Raw genomic sequence first — 14,560 nt, 5'->3', positions numbered from 1 at the left:
GCATAGTTTCTTGTTCCTTGGTATCAAAACCTGAAAAGTATTTGGAATAAAGAATGGGACTTGAAATCTGTGGCTTGACCTTGGACCGGAAATGTTATTTCCTTTGGGGTGTTGGGATTAAAAAGAGAGAGCTTAGGCCTTTTTTCGTCATCTGTCATCTGTCAATTTCTTTTGTAAAGCTCCTTGAGGACGAAACAGCAATTACGCTATCAAAAAACAGGTTTTGACGTAGGAATAACCTGTTTTTGGTAGTCGCTGTTGAGTCCTCAAAACCCTCCCACTTCCCTGACGAAAAGGGATGGGATTTAGGCAAAGGGATCAACCTGCATTGACCAACAGAGTAATGGCTCCTTGGTCTTTTAATGGCCCGGTTGTAAACAAGAGTGTGGATGCGCATGCGCAATAGTCACTTCTCTTTCTTGCAGGTTATTTGACATTGGAAAGACTGGGTTCAGCTTCGCTGAAGATAAGGGAAAGTGCCCTCTTATCTTTGAGTCCTTTACATACTCCATCATGTGTTATAATGTTAATCATTACGACACAATACCTGGCCAAAAGACCAACTAGAAGAGAATTCTTTGATATTAGTTTGGTCACCATGGAGCTTTGGTAGACCATGGAAGGTAACTCCTTGAGGACTCAACAGCGACTACCAAAAATAGGTTTTTCCTACGTCAAAACCTGTTTTTGCATAACAGAACAAATCCTGTGTGTAATCCTGTAGGTCTAGTAGTTTGTCTCGACATCAAACCGATTTATAATAATAATGAAACAGGCTGAATTGATGAAAGAAAGAATAAAGTTTTAAGAAATAGAAATCTAGGTATGAAGTCAAAGTGAACAAAAAAAATAGTGTCAGTAAAAATAGAATAAAGTCTCCAATGAAAGGGGGCATACAATAAGTTGCAGAAGTAATATTTGGTATTACATCTTGTAAGGATATTAAAAAAGAGAAATGACAATAGAATAAAATTGTTTGGAAGACAGTTGAAAAAGATACTCTACCCATGGGGAAGAAAAGAGTAACAAGCACAAAGGAAGAGTGGGATAATGGCATGAGAATCTCAGATTATCAGAGGGAAGATGGAATTTATTTGTATTAGCAAACTGGATACTGAAGGACATGTAAAGGGATCAAATTATGCAAAAGATGAAAATCGAGTGATAGGGACTCGTTATTATGTCTTTCAGAACAATAGAAGTGGGCAAAGTCCCACATGGTTTGAGTGAACATACTTGGGCAGCAGTAGTCATTTTTTTCGGGCCGTGGAGTGCTGCTACTGGAAATAACAGAGTGCCCCTTAAGTTTTGCAAAAAGGTCTTTGCAACTGCAGCCAAAACAGCCCTAGAAGACTCTGAGAGCTCCATCATAGTCACTTCCAGAAAAGTGGATGAGGTTAGAACAGAAAAAAGATGGGACCTTGCTAGGAACTTGGAAGTGGTTGTCCCATATTGGAACCAAACTCCTGGATGGCAACATTGAGTGGTTACGTTTCCCATTCAAATGTTGGACTAGTGTTGTCCATTCTTATGTGTAGTTGCTAGATAATGGGATAGTGGAAAATAGAGCTTTATTTGTACCATTTTCTCATTCTTCCCAGTAACTGCAAAGTTTTAAAATTCCAGCTTCACATGATTAATTGATAATGAAGTGAAGGGGCAGAAAGCTGGTCACCAGTATTGTGGAGGTACCATAGTCTTCGTTAAAACAGCAAAATGTTGCCTCGGTGGCTTTTGTTGCCATACTAGCAAGGAGGATAACTGTCTCCTTTGGCAGCTTTTAATGGCCTCCTGAAGGAGGGACCATGCACCATTCTGTATTGGGAAAAACAGCTGTCCCAAAAATTCCACATATTTTACCTCAATCATCATTTTCCTTTCGTTGAGGTATTTGTCATCTGGCGAAATGATACACATTTAGGCATCATGCCAAGGGTTATCAGTACTGGTATCAGGGGTAGGTATTGGTGTCACTGATCCTTCCAGCTTTGAACCAGTGGGAAATATGAAAATAGGGTCACACCGCTGTTCGTCTTCTGACTTTTTTTGGATTTTTTGTTTGTGCGAGGATTAATCCTTACATGGGTGCCTTTTGAAAACTTTCTAGTCTTTCTTTGGAGGACTTTAAAAATGTTCAGAGGTGTTTTGAATTCTCACTGAAAACCCTCAGAAGTGTTTCTAATAATGTGGCGCTCTGTATTGAGGGCTTTCTTGGTACCGTGCACATGTAAAGTGGCATATTAATAATGCATAATTGTGTAAAAGTTTTTATTAGAATATGAAGGATATGCTTATAACTGAAATGACTGAATTAACATGATAAGCTTTGTCTTGCAAAGTTGAAAAAATTGCGATGATGAAACATGGCATAAGGCATTTTTCTGTAAACCTCTTGTGTTTGACCTCACTGTGATTTCTTAGTGTGTTACACATTCTGTCTTAGTGACAAAGAAAGAACATATGAGACTACATATGTAAAATATGTTGCCACTTACTGTATATATAAATCTTGAAAAATACTATATATGATCATGTTCCAGTAACCTCTTTATCGTCTTTAGTATAAATTGATCTTCTTTGACAATTGTGAAAAACCATAATTGGTTACCAGTGTGTGGAGTTTGTGTGAAATAGCGTGAGTTAGAGATTGATGGGAGGAATTCATGGGGAGACTGCCTGAACAATCACCCCCATTTTGCACTTTTGTAATAACCACAAAAGGGAGAACTGAGTCTCATTCATTATACCACCCTGCAACATTTGGTGGCAGGAATATCGCAGTAAGAACCCATTGACTGTGTGCAAGAGTTAAGAAGAAAACCACTGGTATGGGCAACTTTGAATAAGTTTCTTTTCTTTGACGATCTCTTCAACAACCAGCCATGGTTTAGTCTGTTAGCTACACGCCATTGTATAGATTTTCCCGATAGATGTTGCGCCACTGTGATGAGATGCCTTCTGGGAGTTTTCTACCCATGCAAAAATAAATCAACAAAGATGTTGGATGATCTTCACCCTACAACTCAGAACTGTTGCTGATTTTGTGGCCTTCACCTTGATTGACACAACTATGCAAGATTTCGAAGTTTTGCTAACGACGCTGAAGCTGCCTCAGCCTCGTGTCTATCAACGTATTCTACTCCTTTTATAAGATAAGTTGAAGGGTTGCATTGTTCATGCTTTATCATAATGCACACCTCAACAGATATTTTTCATTGCACTTGGATACACATTTTGCTTTATAATTGTGTGAGATTTTAACCCCTTGGATTTTTTGTCTTCTCACTTTTATGTATTTGAAGTGTTTTGGCTTGTTTTCCTTTTTGTGAGTTTATAGGTAATTATGTTCAGGCATAGTGTATTCATACAATTACCATATTGGCAAGTATTAACAAAGCAGTGTTAGGAACAGAGGCATAGAAGGTGACAGTATTAGGAATATTTTCCACTACGGGCATTTCAAAGGTGTAAGAGTCAATAGAGTATCTTTTAGTTACATATGAAATTACAGACCCCATTAAATGGTTACAATAAGCATATTCTTTTATGGATTACGGAAAGAAATATTTGGTAACACACAGGAAGAGTTTTAGACTACCATTAGACAGGGCTATGATGCAAAGCTAGTTGTTGAAGGGATTTTAACATTACATTGCATATTTTGATTAATAGACAGAAAGGGTTGTTCGCTGAGAGATACGTCTGCCTTGCTTTTAGATGAGATTTATGCAGAGTATATGAAATTAGTGTGTTCATGTTGGGTACAAGGTATCACATTTACAATTATGGATACTGTATGTGCTGACTGTCACAACTTGCCTTTAATGTATTGCCAGTCTGATAGGTTTTACTGCAAAACGATATACGGGTTCTTATGTACTAATAACTATTGCCGGCCAGCCTAGGAACATTGTTCTATGGTGCAGTCTTTAGACCCACTTTTTTTTTATTTATTGTCAACTTTTCTTGCATTCAACCAGCAGGTACTTTTGTCAGTATTCTTTATTTATGCAGTGAAATTTATTTTACTAATAATTAGAATATCTAGAGTTACAATCAAGACATTATTATAAGTCAAATTGTAATGTTTATAATTATGTATCACTAGTCCTTACAACGGCGGATCCATGCTTAACCCTTTAACGCCTAATGGACGTACCATACGTCGACTAAAATTGTCTGTCGTATGCCAGGTGGACGTAGCATACGTCGACTGAAAATGCTTTTTTTAAATATTCGCGGAAAAGTAATTATAGGCCTAGTTTGCGGAAGGTTTCAAATTACGCGCCTTAAGGGATGCTGGGAATTCACGGATCAAGCTGTTGTTTTGTTTATAAACGTCGCCCAGACGCGCATGCGTGAATTCCCTCCTTCTCGCACCAGATAGCATCAGCGTCGGACCTTGCGGGAGCGATTTTTAGACGCAATCGTGTTTTGCAGAACTTTGGCGAGTGTTTGCATATTCGTGCTGCAACAGGACGTTTGCAGAGATGTCACAAAGCCGTCAGGACCATGAAAGGCGCATACTGCCTGTCGGTAGTGAGCGTGTGAGGCGAGTTTTAGACTGGGATGCTGGAGAAGGACCAGCAACCAAACTGACCCAGCTTCTCAGCGCCGTGTTGTTCGCCCACATGTGACCGAATCCGACCCAGGACCACATCCCGTGCCTTTTACGACCCCTAGGAAGCATCGGGGTGTCCTGAGGGGCATCCGAAAACATTTGGGAGGCCTCCAACAAAAGGACATAGACGAATACTTGTCGGAGCTCGATCGAGAGCAGGTGGGAAGTCCTGATTTCGGTGGCAGCTGGTCATCCAGCGATGAGGACATCACGCCTGATGTCAGTGATGATGAGTATTTGCCCCCAATGTCCGTACGGGATCCACAGGAGGAAAGTGAATTAGAATTTAGTGGTTTTAGTGCATATGAGGGAGAGTCTGAGTTGGAGGAGGAGGATGCCCCGATTGTGGCTGGTGGGGACGAGACCGAAAGTGAAGGAGACGGCCCAGCTGGGAGTGTGGGAGTGCAAAGACGTGCCCGTGCACGCGTGCACAAGCGCAAACCCGTAGAAGGTCCCAACGTTGCGGCAGCTTGGGTGAAGGCCGTTCGTCCGAAAGTGATGAGGGGTGGTTGGAGGACCCCACCCCACCTAACATGCACCCATTCACGGCAGTACCTGGACTGACCGTCCCTGTGCCTCTCACTACACTGGGGTTCATTCAGCTTTTCCTGACGCGGGAATTGCTGGAATTCCTTGTTGCGGAGACGGCAGATTACGCTCGGTACTGCTGTGAGGAACTGCAGACGACGTTGTCGTATCGCTGGCGGGGCTGCAACCTCACGGACATGGCGCATTTTTTGGGGCTCCACATTTTTTTTGGAATGATGCCTGCTGCCGACGTCAGGCAATATTGGAGGCGGAATTTTTTTTAAGTACGCCCAATGTGCCCGGCATTATGCCCCGTGATAGTTTCCTGGCGTTGGACAGGTATTTCAACGCCTTCAACCGAAGGGCTATACGAATAACCCCGAACGCCTCATCTTAGTCGCCCAGTGTTGGAGTTCATTCGTGAACGGTGCCAGACTCTCGTGGTTCCTTCCAAGAACCTTTCTTTGGATGAGGGTATGATGCCATACAAAGGGCGTCTAAGTATAAAAGTGTACAACCCCAAGAAGCCAAAGAAATATGGTGTAAAATTATTTTTCATTACGGAAGCCAACACTGGATACGTCGTGGACTTCTTGGTGTATTCTGGGGTCTTCTCCACGCTGCGTGACACTGTCTTCGGTCTTGTGAATCGTTTCCGTAACCAGGGATACCACCTGTTTATGGATAATTATTATAATTCGGTATCCCTGGCCCAGGAACTGTATGAAGCAGGTGTGCACGTCAGTGGTACCCTTCAGTTGGTGCGTGAGGCCCCGAATGTCCTCAAGAGGTTTGCTAGCCACCCGCAACATCTGGCAAGAGGAGAGACAGAGTGGCGGCGGAAGGGAGATGTCTTCGTCATCTGTTGGAAGGGGGTCCGACTCGTGCCCATGATTACGACGAGTCATGAGCCCATCCAAGAAGAGGTCATTCAGCGGAAGAAGACACGTCGGCAGGGCCGAGTTACATATGAGGAGTTTCGTGTCCAGCGCCCTACTGTCATCGGGCACTACAACAGGCACATGGGAGGAGTTGATCTCTTTGATCAACTCATCCAGTATTATCCCTTCGCCAGGAGAACCAGGAGGTGGACACAGAAGCTCGTCAAATACCTCCTTCAGTTGGTCCTCCAGAATGCCTACATCCTTTACTGTGGGTATAATTCGGACGCTCGGAGGTTGACCCACATCCAGTTTCTTGAGGTGGCTGGGAATGCCCTCATAAACTTCAACCCAGAGGAGTAGCCTTCCAACGCCGCCCCCCTGCCCCGAGCTCCAGCTCTGCCCCGAGAGGAAAGGGCAGATGTCGCTAGGTGAGCCAACCTCAGAATTCCTGATCCTGCCGCCGACCTTGATGATCCCGCCGCCCTGGATGATGCCGCCGCCCCTGGTGATGCTGCTGCCCTCCCTCGCATTCGAGTGTCCCGTCAGGTAGTCGACCCTGTGTGTCGGCTGCAGGCAGGAGATCACACACTGGAGCTCATAGAAGGGCGTAAACAGAAACGGTGCTGGTGTGCCATATGAATGGCAGAAGGAGAGACACCCGGTACATCTGTCGCACCTGCAAGGTAGCACTTTGCAGGTTCGAGGAGTGTAACCGTAAGTACCACACTGCGGTTATATACTGGAGTGCGCCTACCCGAGCGACACCGGAGGGCGCAGCGAGCCGCCGAAGTGTGGCCCATCAGCAGTAAGGGCGCGCATCTCCCTCCTCCGCTTGTGCCTCGTCATGCCGGGAGGAAAAAAATGCAAGACTCTTCAATGGAGGAGGGAGAAAACAAGAACAGAACGAAGAGTCAGGATTACGAGTGAGTATTCTGCATTGAATTTATTTTTAGTTTTATATTTATTGCAAGTTTTTATATATCTGTATTCATTGGTGTTTTGTATATTATTTCGTTTTATGCAAAAACAAAGTTTTTCACAACCATTCCTTTTAGTTATGTATTCTTAGCAAAGTAAAAACATATATATATATATATATATATATATATATATATATATATATATATATATGTATATATGTGTATATATATATATATATATATATATATATATATATATATATATATATATATATATATATATATATATATATATATATATATATATGTATATATATGTATATAATATATATATATATATATATATATATATATATATATATATATATATATATATATATATATATATATATATATATATATATATATATGTGTATATATATGTATATATATATATATATATATATATATATATATATATATATATATATATATATATATATATATATATATATATATATATATATATATATATATATATATATATATATATATATATATATATATATATATATATATATATATATATATATATATATATATATATATATATATATATATATATATATATATATTATTATTATATATATATATATATCTTATCACCTTCAATATATTCTCCATTTGAAGTGATGTGATAAATAGTCATATATTTTATATGTATATATATATAATTATATATACTCTTATATATATTATATATATTAATATACTATATATATATTTTATTTAGGTCTCTTTTTGGGTAAGCATCTAATATTCGGTTTGATATTCAATCCTTTTTCTTCATTTTTGGAACAAACGGAAAGTCTCTAGCAGCAATATTTCGATTTATGGTGAATTTTTGAAAAAACCTTTTCCTGGTCATGCCATTCTTGGACTCACTGAAAAACTGCATTTCTTGAGTCACCTCAAGGTAATTTTTGCGCTGTTTTATATTATTCATTACATAAAGTTTTATACATCAAAATGTGCTCCAATTTCATGTAGAATACAACAAAAATAAATCATTCTTTTAGCTCTTCACAGTTTTGTAATATTTTCATTTAAATCACGATAACTGACAAAATTTTAACAGTTTCGGTCAACTTTGGCATGACCAAACTTAAAAACCCTCCCTAACCTGGATCTTGCTTACATTCTAGTATCAATCTATCATTTTTTATTCTGCAACAAACGGAAAGTCTCTATCACAAAATTTCTATTTTTGGTGAATTTTTGAAAAAACTTTTCAGAAGAAAACGACGGACTCCATGAAAATCCTGTCATTTCTTGAGTCAACTTCCGTAATTTTTTCGCCGTTTTATATTATTCGTTACATAAAGTGTTTACATCAAAATGGAGAATACTTTGAAGGTGATTTCATGTAAAATACAATAAAAAATAAATCATTCTTTTAGCTCTTCACAGTTTTGTAATATTTCCATTTAAATATATATATATATAAAATTTTAATATTCGGTCAATTTTGACTTCGTCTTTTATGGAAAACGCAAATAGGCCTAATATTCTGGTGATATAACAATCAATCATTTACCTTCATTTTGCAACAAACGGAAAGTCTCTAGCACAAAATTTCTATTTTTGGTGAATTTTTGAAAAAAAACTTTTTCCTTTGCTCCATGACGGACTCCGCTGAAAATCCTGGCATTTCTTGAGTCACCTTGCCGTAATTTTTTCGCCGTTTTATATTATTCGTTACATAAAGTTTTATACATCAAAATGTGCGCAATTTCATGTAGAATACAACAAAAAATAAATCATTCTTTTAGCTCTTCACAGTTTTGTAATATTTTCATTTAAATCACGATAACTGACAAAATTTTAACATTCGGTCAACTTTGACTCGACCGAAATGCTCGAAAAACGCAACCGTAGGCCAAAATTCTTACATTCTAGTAACAATCAATCATTTACCTTTATTCTGCAACAAACGGAAAGTCTCTAGCACAAAATTTCTATTTTTGGTGAATTTTTGAAAAAAACTTTTCCTTCGCTCCGCGCGCGCGGACTCCGCTGAAAATCCTGTCATTTCTTGAGTCAACTTGCCGTAATTTTTTCGCCGTTTTATATTATTCGTTACATAAAGTGTTATACATCAAAATGTGCGCAATTTCATGTAGAATACAACAAAAAATAAATCATTCTTTTAGCTCTTCACAGTTTTGTAATATTTCCATTTAAATCACGATAACTGACAAAATTTTAACATTCGGTCAACTTTGACTCGACCGAAATGCTCGAAAAACGCAACCGTAGGCCAAAATTCTTACATTTTAGTAACAATCAATCATTTACCTTTATTCTGCAACAAACGGAAAGTCTCTAGCACAAAATTTCTATTTTTGGTGAATTTTTGAAAAAAACTTTTTCCTTCGCTCCGCGCGCGGACTCCGCTGAAAATCCTGTCATTTCTTGAGTCAACTTGCCGTAATTTTTTCGCCGTTTTATATTCGTTACATAAAGTGTTATACATCAAAATGTGCGCAATTTCATGTAGAATACAACAAAAAATAAATCATTCTTTTAGCTCTTCACAGTTTTGTAATATTTTCATATAAATAACGATAAATAGAAAAAATCAATCTTCGGTCAACTTTAACTCGATCGAAATGGTTCAAAAATGCAATTGTAAGCTAAAAAACTTACAGTCTAGTAATATCCAATCAATTTCCTTAATTTTGAAACAATTGGAAAGTCTCTAGCACAATATTTTGATTTATGGTGAATTTTTGAAAAAACTTTTTTTACATCCGCGCGTTACGAATTCATGCATCATTTTGTGATAATATTTTCTCTGTGTTGCTTTAATCGTTTTACAATCTGTTATATACCAAAATCATCGCAATTTAGTGTACAATACAGCTAAAAAAAATTAACTCATTAGCTTTAACCGTTTTGCTTACAGCGCGATTTGTATTCAAATATATACGAGTTTTTTTTCGCTGTCATATATTCCAATATTTATATATGATAATGATATTTTTTAATTTCTGATGATTGCATACTAAACTTCAGGCAGTGAGAAAAAAGGAGCCAAAAATGAACTCTTAATCTTAAAAACTAAGCGCTGTGATTTTTGAAAAACTTTTTTCCGCTTCGGCGCTACCTCTCGAGGCCGCCGGCATACGGGAGACGTTTTTGAAAATAGGGCTTCGGCGTTTAAGGGTTAACATGCAGAAAGATAATAACTTTGGCAATACAATAAGAAGCACTTAAAATAATTTCTCTAAAAATCATAGTTATGTGACTGGTGACAGAATTGTTTATATTAAGCATTGTAACTTTAATAATAATTATCATCGTAGTTTTATTTTGAGAAGCAAAACCCTAACGTTCATCAGTGTAATATACGCGTTAGTAGCAAGAATGATAGTTTATCACAGATACTATAACAAATTTTTATTGCGAACAAGAAAAATCCACTATAACGTAATAGGAGTTTCCTGAAAGTAATTTGCCTCGGCTGATGCACATTTGATGTTACAAAAGGGTTACCAGTACGTACTGCCCGATCATTGTAATGAACGCGATGAGATGGAAGTAAGTGTAAACAGTTTTCCGATGCAACTGTTCCTAGCTTTTACATTTGTTCTCCTAATGATTACATTTATTTTCTTACATATTCTTTAGAATCTTGTTTGTTTTTGAGACAATTTGCATTTAAGCCTGTATAAAGCTTTTTATAGACAAGAATTCCTTGGAACATTAATTTGATTTAATTTCCTATAAAAAATAAACATGAATTGCAGTTAGTGGGTTGCAATAAATTATCAGTTTTAAGTGCAGTGCGTTTTAGTACCGCTACTGGTGATTTCATTATTATCTAATTATTACATATTTATCTTGTTGTATCGGAATACTTATTGGTGTCTTATAATGACATTGTTATGTTACCAGCAGTGCAGGAAGTAACAGTTAAATGTAGTTTTCGTGTATTCACACTCGTTTTATGATGTTCGGATTCAGAAACATCTGTTCTGGAGGATATTATTTATGTAGGTGAGTCCATTCGTATTTAATCCGTTTCAGGAGTTAATGGTGCAGTTAAGGATGACAGTTTCCCATGTAATTATTGGCAGTCCCCAGTTGGTGGGGGGTTCCGTTCCCAGCTGAGCGCAGATAACTGAAAATTGCTGATAATAATGGCAATAAATGGTGTTTATGACGTCACAAGCGCTAATAAACTGCCTATCAGTGCCATTAGCCTTTTATCGGTGCCAATAAATCGCTTATCGACACCGGTAAAGCGGTTACTGATACCAAAAATCGCTTACCACTGCCAAAAATCTAGTTAACGATGTCGTTAGCCAAGCATCGTAACACCAAAATGGCGTTAACTTGCGCAGCTGATATGCGAGGACTGCCTATAAGTGGAACTCAAGTTCTTAAATGTTCAATTTCATGTTTTGGTATCAGTCCAAACTGTCTTACCTGAATCAGAAATAATCATTTTAATGGACTTATTAATTTTGAATGAAACATGTCATTTTCATAGTTTATCACTCACCATAGTGCAATATATACAGTTGCTAATAATAAATAGTTGTAATATAGGTTTTCAGTTACTTAATTATTTATTTTGATGAAGTATACTGTACACATTTGATGGACGTAGAGGTATTTCATTATATTCATGTGAGAGAGCCATTTATAAACCTGTAATATAAGTATAATGATATTTGGAATAGGTGTGATTAAAAAGCAAAAGGTTACTTGGTAATTTTATTAGTTGTATCGGATAAGAACTGAACGTGAAGATTTCTGTTAGTTCTAGTATATTTATTCCAGAGTGTTCCTGTATCATATACAGTTGGTAGTTTGTCTGTGTAAGTTAATCATAGGTATTTTACTTTATATATTTTCTTGAGTATTTTTCATCGAATACCTTTGGGTGGAAATGGTAGATAGTATACATACTGCCTATGGTATTCCATGTGTTCATTCTGAGTCCTTCAGAATGTCATTTGGGTTTAGATACACATGTATCGTTCGTTAGCATGATAATTTCTGTTTTGCTGATATGTTACGTAAAAATGAATAGTGTCTCTACATAATACCTGGCGTGTAAGCCAGATAGTATTATGTAATTGCAGATACAGTATATTAATCTACATTCTGCTCCAATCAGTGCCTTCGAAATTTTTAATTTTTTAAGTTACAACTTCTTGAAGCCTATTGGCTCTGGGAAATGGGTAATAGAGTGCTGTGTATGTGTTAGTGCTTGGCCCACCCTTTACCAAAAAAATGTCATCTGACCAACCTCCAACTGGCACGTAACGATACCTCTGCCTAACACAAAAGTCCCGTACTCTCAATGTGTCTTTACTTTATACAATACCAATCGAACCGTTCTGACGTCAAGTCCTTCTCCGATAAGGAAATTAATGCTGCAATTACAAAATGCAAAGACCTGATACCAGAAACCATTCTCCAGGAGTGATCCAAGACAAGCTTATCCTCTCTCAAGAAAATATCATATATCACCAAGTGGCTAAGGACCTGCTTGGTGGAAATATATGCCGATGACCCTTACAATCTGCCTCCAAAGGGGCCTGCTGATCTAAGCCTATTTCCAGTGTACCATACGCCAGAAAGTGCCTTCTAAAAAGCAAAATCCCTCTCAGAAAAAATTGACAAAACCATAGAAAAAATTGAGGAAGCACATGACAAATGTTAACAGATCTGGGACATGATCAAAGGATTACAGGAATGGTTCGACAGCCTTAAAACTGTGGAAATAAATAACAATCTTTCATGGATCTTGGATGCAATCAAAGGAGTGCAGAAATCATTAGACAATCGTACAGCAAGCCACCAGATTCCTTTGAGTGAGGCATCTATTATTTCCTCGCCTCCCAACAACATGAGAGAAGTGAGGGTTGAAGTTGAGGTGACCATAACCTCCCAAGGGGGGAACTGCCCTCTCTGCCTTGGATGAAGCACCCACATCACCTATAGACCTATTGGAGGGGACCGATGGACTTCCAACCTCCTCTCCCTCCCCAGTGCCTTCGGTGGAAGATAGATCTCAGTGACGCTCACCAGCCCTCGTGAGTCTTCGAACCCTATCTCTCCGCCCCAACCCCCCATCATGGAGGGGGATGAGAATGATCATGAGGGGATTGGTTGCTGGCAGACACAAGCAAGTAGAAAAAAGAAAAGAACCTCACGATTGCCCACTGGACCGAAGCCCAACATTTGTGAATCACTTCGGCTGAAACCTGAGAAGAGATGTTGTGATTTACAATTTGTGCTCATCGGTGAAGCTAGACACCATAGTGGAGAGAGTCAAGTTTCTCATGGGCTCCGACCCTCTTACCTCCCACGAACTCCCATGCAAAATTAAACATAAAGTGGCCTACAAGATTGCCTGCTTATTTCAACACCTCGATGTTCTTGAAGGCGAGAATTTCGTTCCTAAGCAGGGGTTTAGGTACAGGCTCACCTTCTACCACAAGTGCCAGCCAACCTCCTATGGCGAGTGACTGCCCACCCCAACCTGGTCATCCCCCCATCCACCGAAACGATCAATTCATTCATTTCCCATCTTTGTGAGATGCCATGGATACATTAGATATAATCTCTTGGAACATTTTTGTCCTCAAGTGGAACATTCCTCCCCTAAACATGTTCTGCAAAAACTTCAAAGGCATCATTGCATTGCAAGAAACTCTCCTCTGGCCTCATGACCTTGCCATACGCAATTCAGTGCATGAAGACTTTAGAGCTTTTTCGACCTCATCAATGTAAGTTACATATCACATCGTAACCGGTCGCCAGAAAGGGGGGCCTTCTTTTCTGTGGCACAAATCATTAGACAATATGATGACCTATAGGAGTGATAGATTGCTGGGGCTTCAAGTGATAGTAGGGAACTCTAAGCCCCCTCGATGTGGGACCACCTTGACGTGGTGAGGGAGCTCTTGAACCCCAGGAATTTGTTCCCAGGTTTGAGTCCAAGCGTCCCATGTACCATTATATATTTATTTGGATTAATTTTTGTGGAACTTTCCACTTTAGCTAAAATTTATTGGACCTGATAAATAGGAAAAGATATCATAGCTGGGAATGGGTTTATATCCGAAGCTAAATAGTGAGAAGTGTGGCAGGACCATCAACTGCCTGATAATGTTCGGACCTGAGATTTATCAGATTGATAGCTCAAAGGCAGAACTATTCTTTAGGGCTGGACCACGGATTCCAGCGGGGTCTGGTTTTGGGGATAGGACTCTTGGCACTCTATCCGGTTTGCCCATAACATGATTAGAGTGGGGATGATAGTATTCTCGTAATACCTTCGGTCCTAGCAAGCAGGTTTGGCTTACACTTGTGCCATCCCCTGTGGAGTGGGTTAGGGTGGGAACACGGGCATTTGGGAGTCGGTTCTCACTTGTGCCATTGGTAGAAGAATAAACTCCATAAAAGGCTGAAGATATCTTTTTAAGGTTTTCAAGTTTTATTTCTTATTTCTTATTTTTTTATATATTTTTTATTTATTTTTTATTTTTGTCTCCAATCGTTATGAATAGTGACCATAAGGATTTAAGTACCCCTGGGGACTTTGA

This window comes from Macrobrachium rosenbergii, chromosome 9, assembly GCF_040412425.1.
Source record: "Macrobrachium rosenbergii isolate ZJJX-2024 chromosome 9, ASM4041242v1, whole genome shotgun sequence".
NCBI classification, from domain to species: Eukaryota; Metazoa; Arthropoda; class Malacostraca; order Decapoda; family Palaemonidae; genus Macrobrachium; species Macrobrachium rosenbergii.
This window is presented reverse-complemented; position numbering follows the sequence as displayed.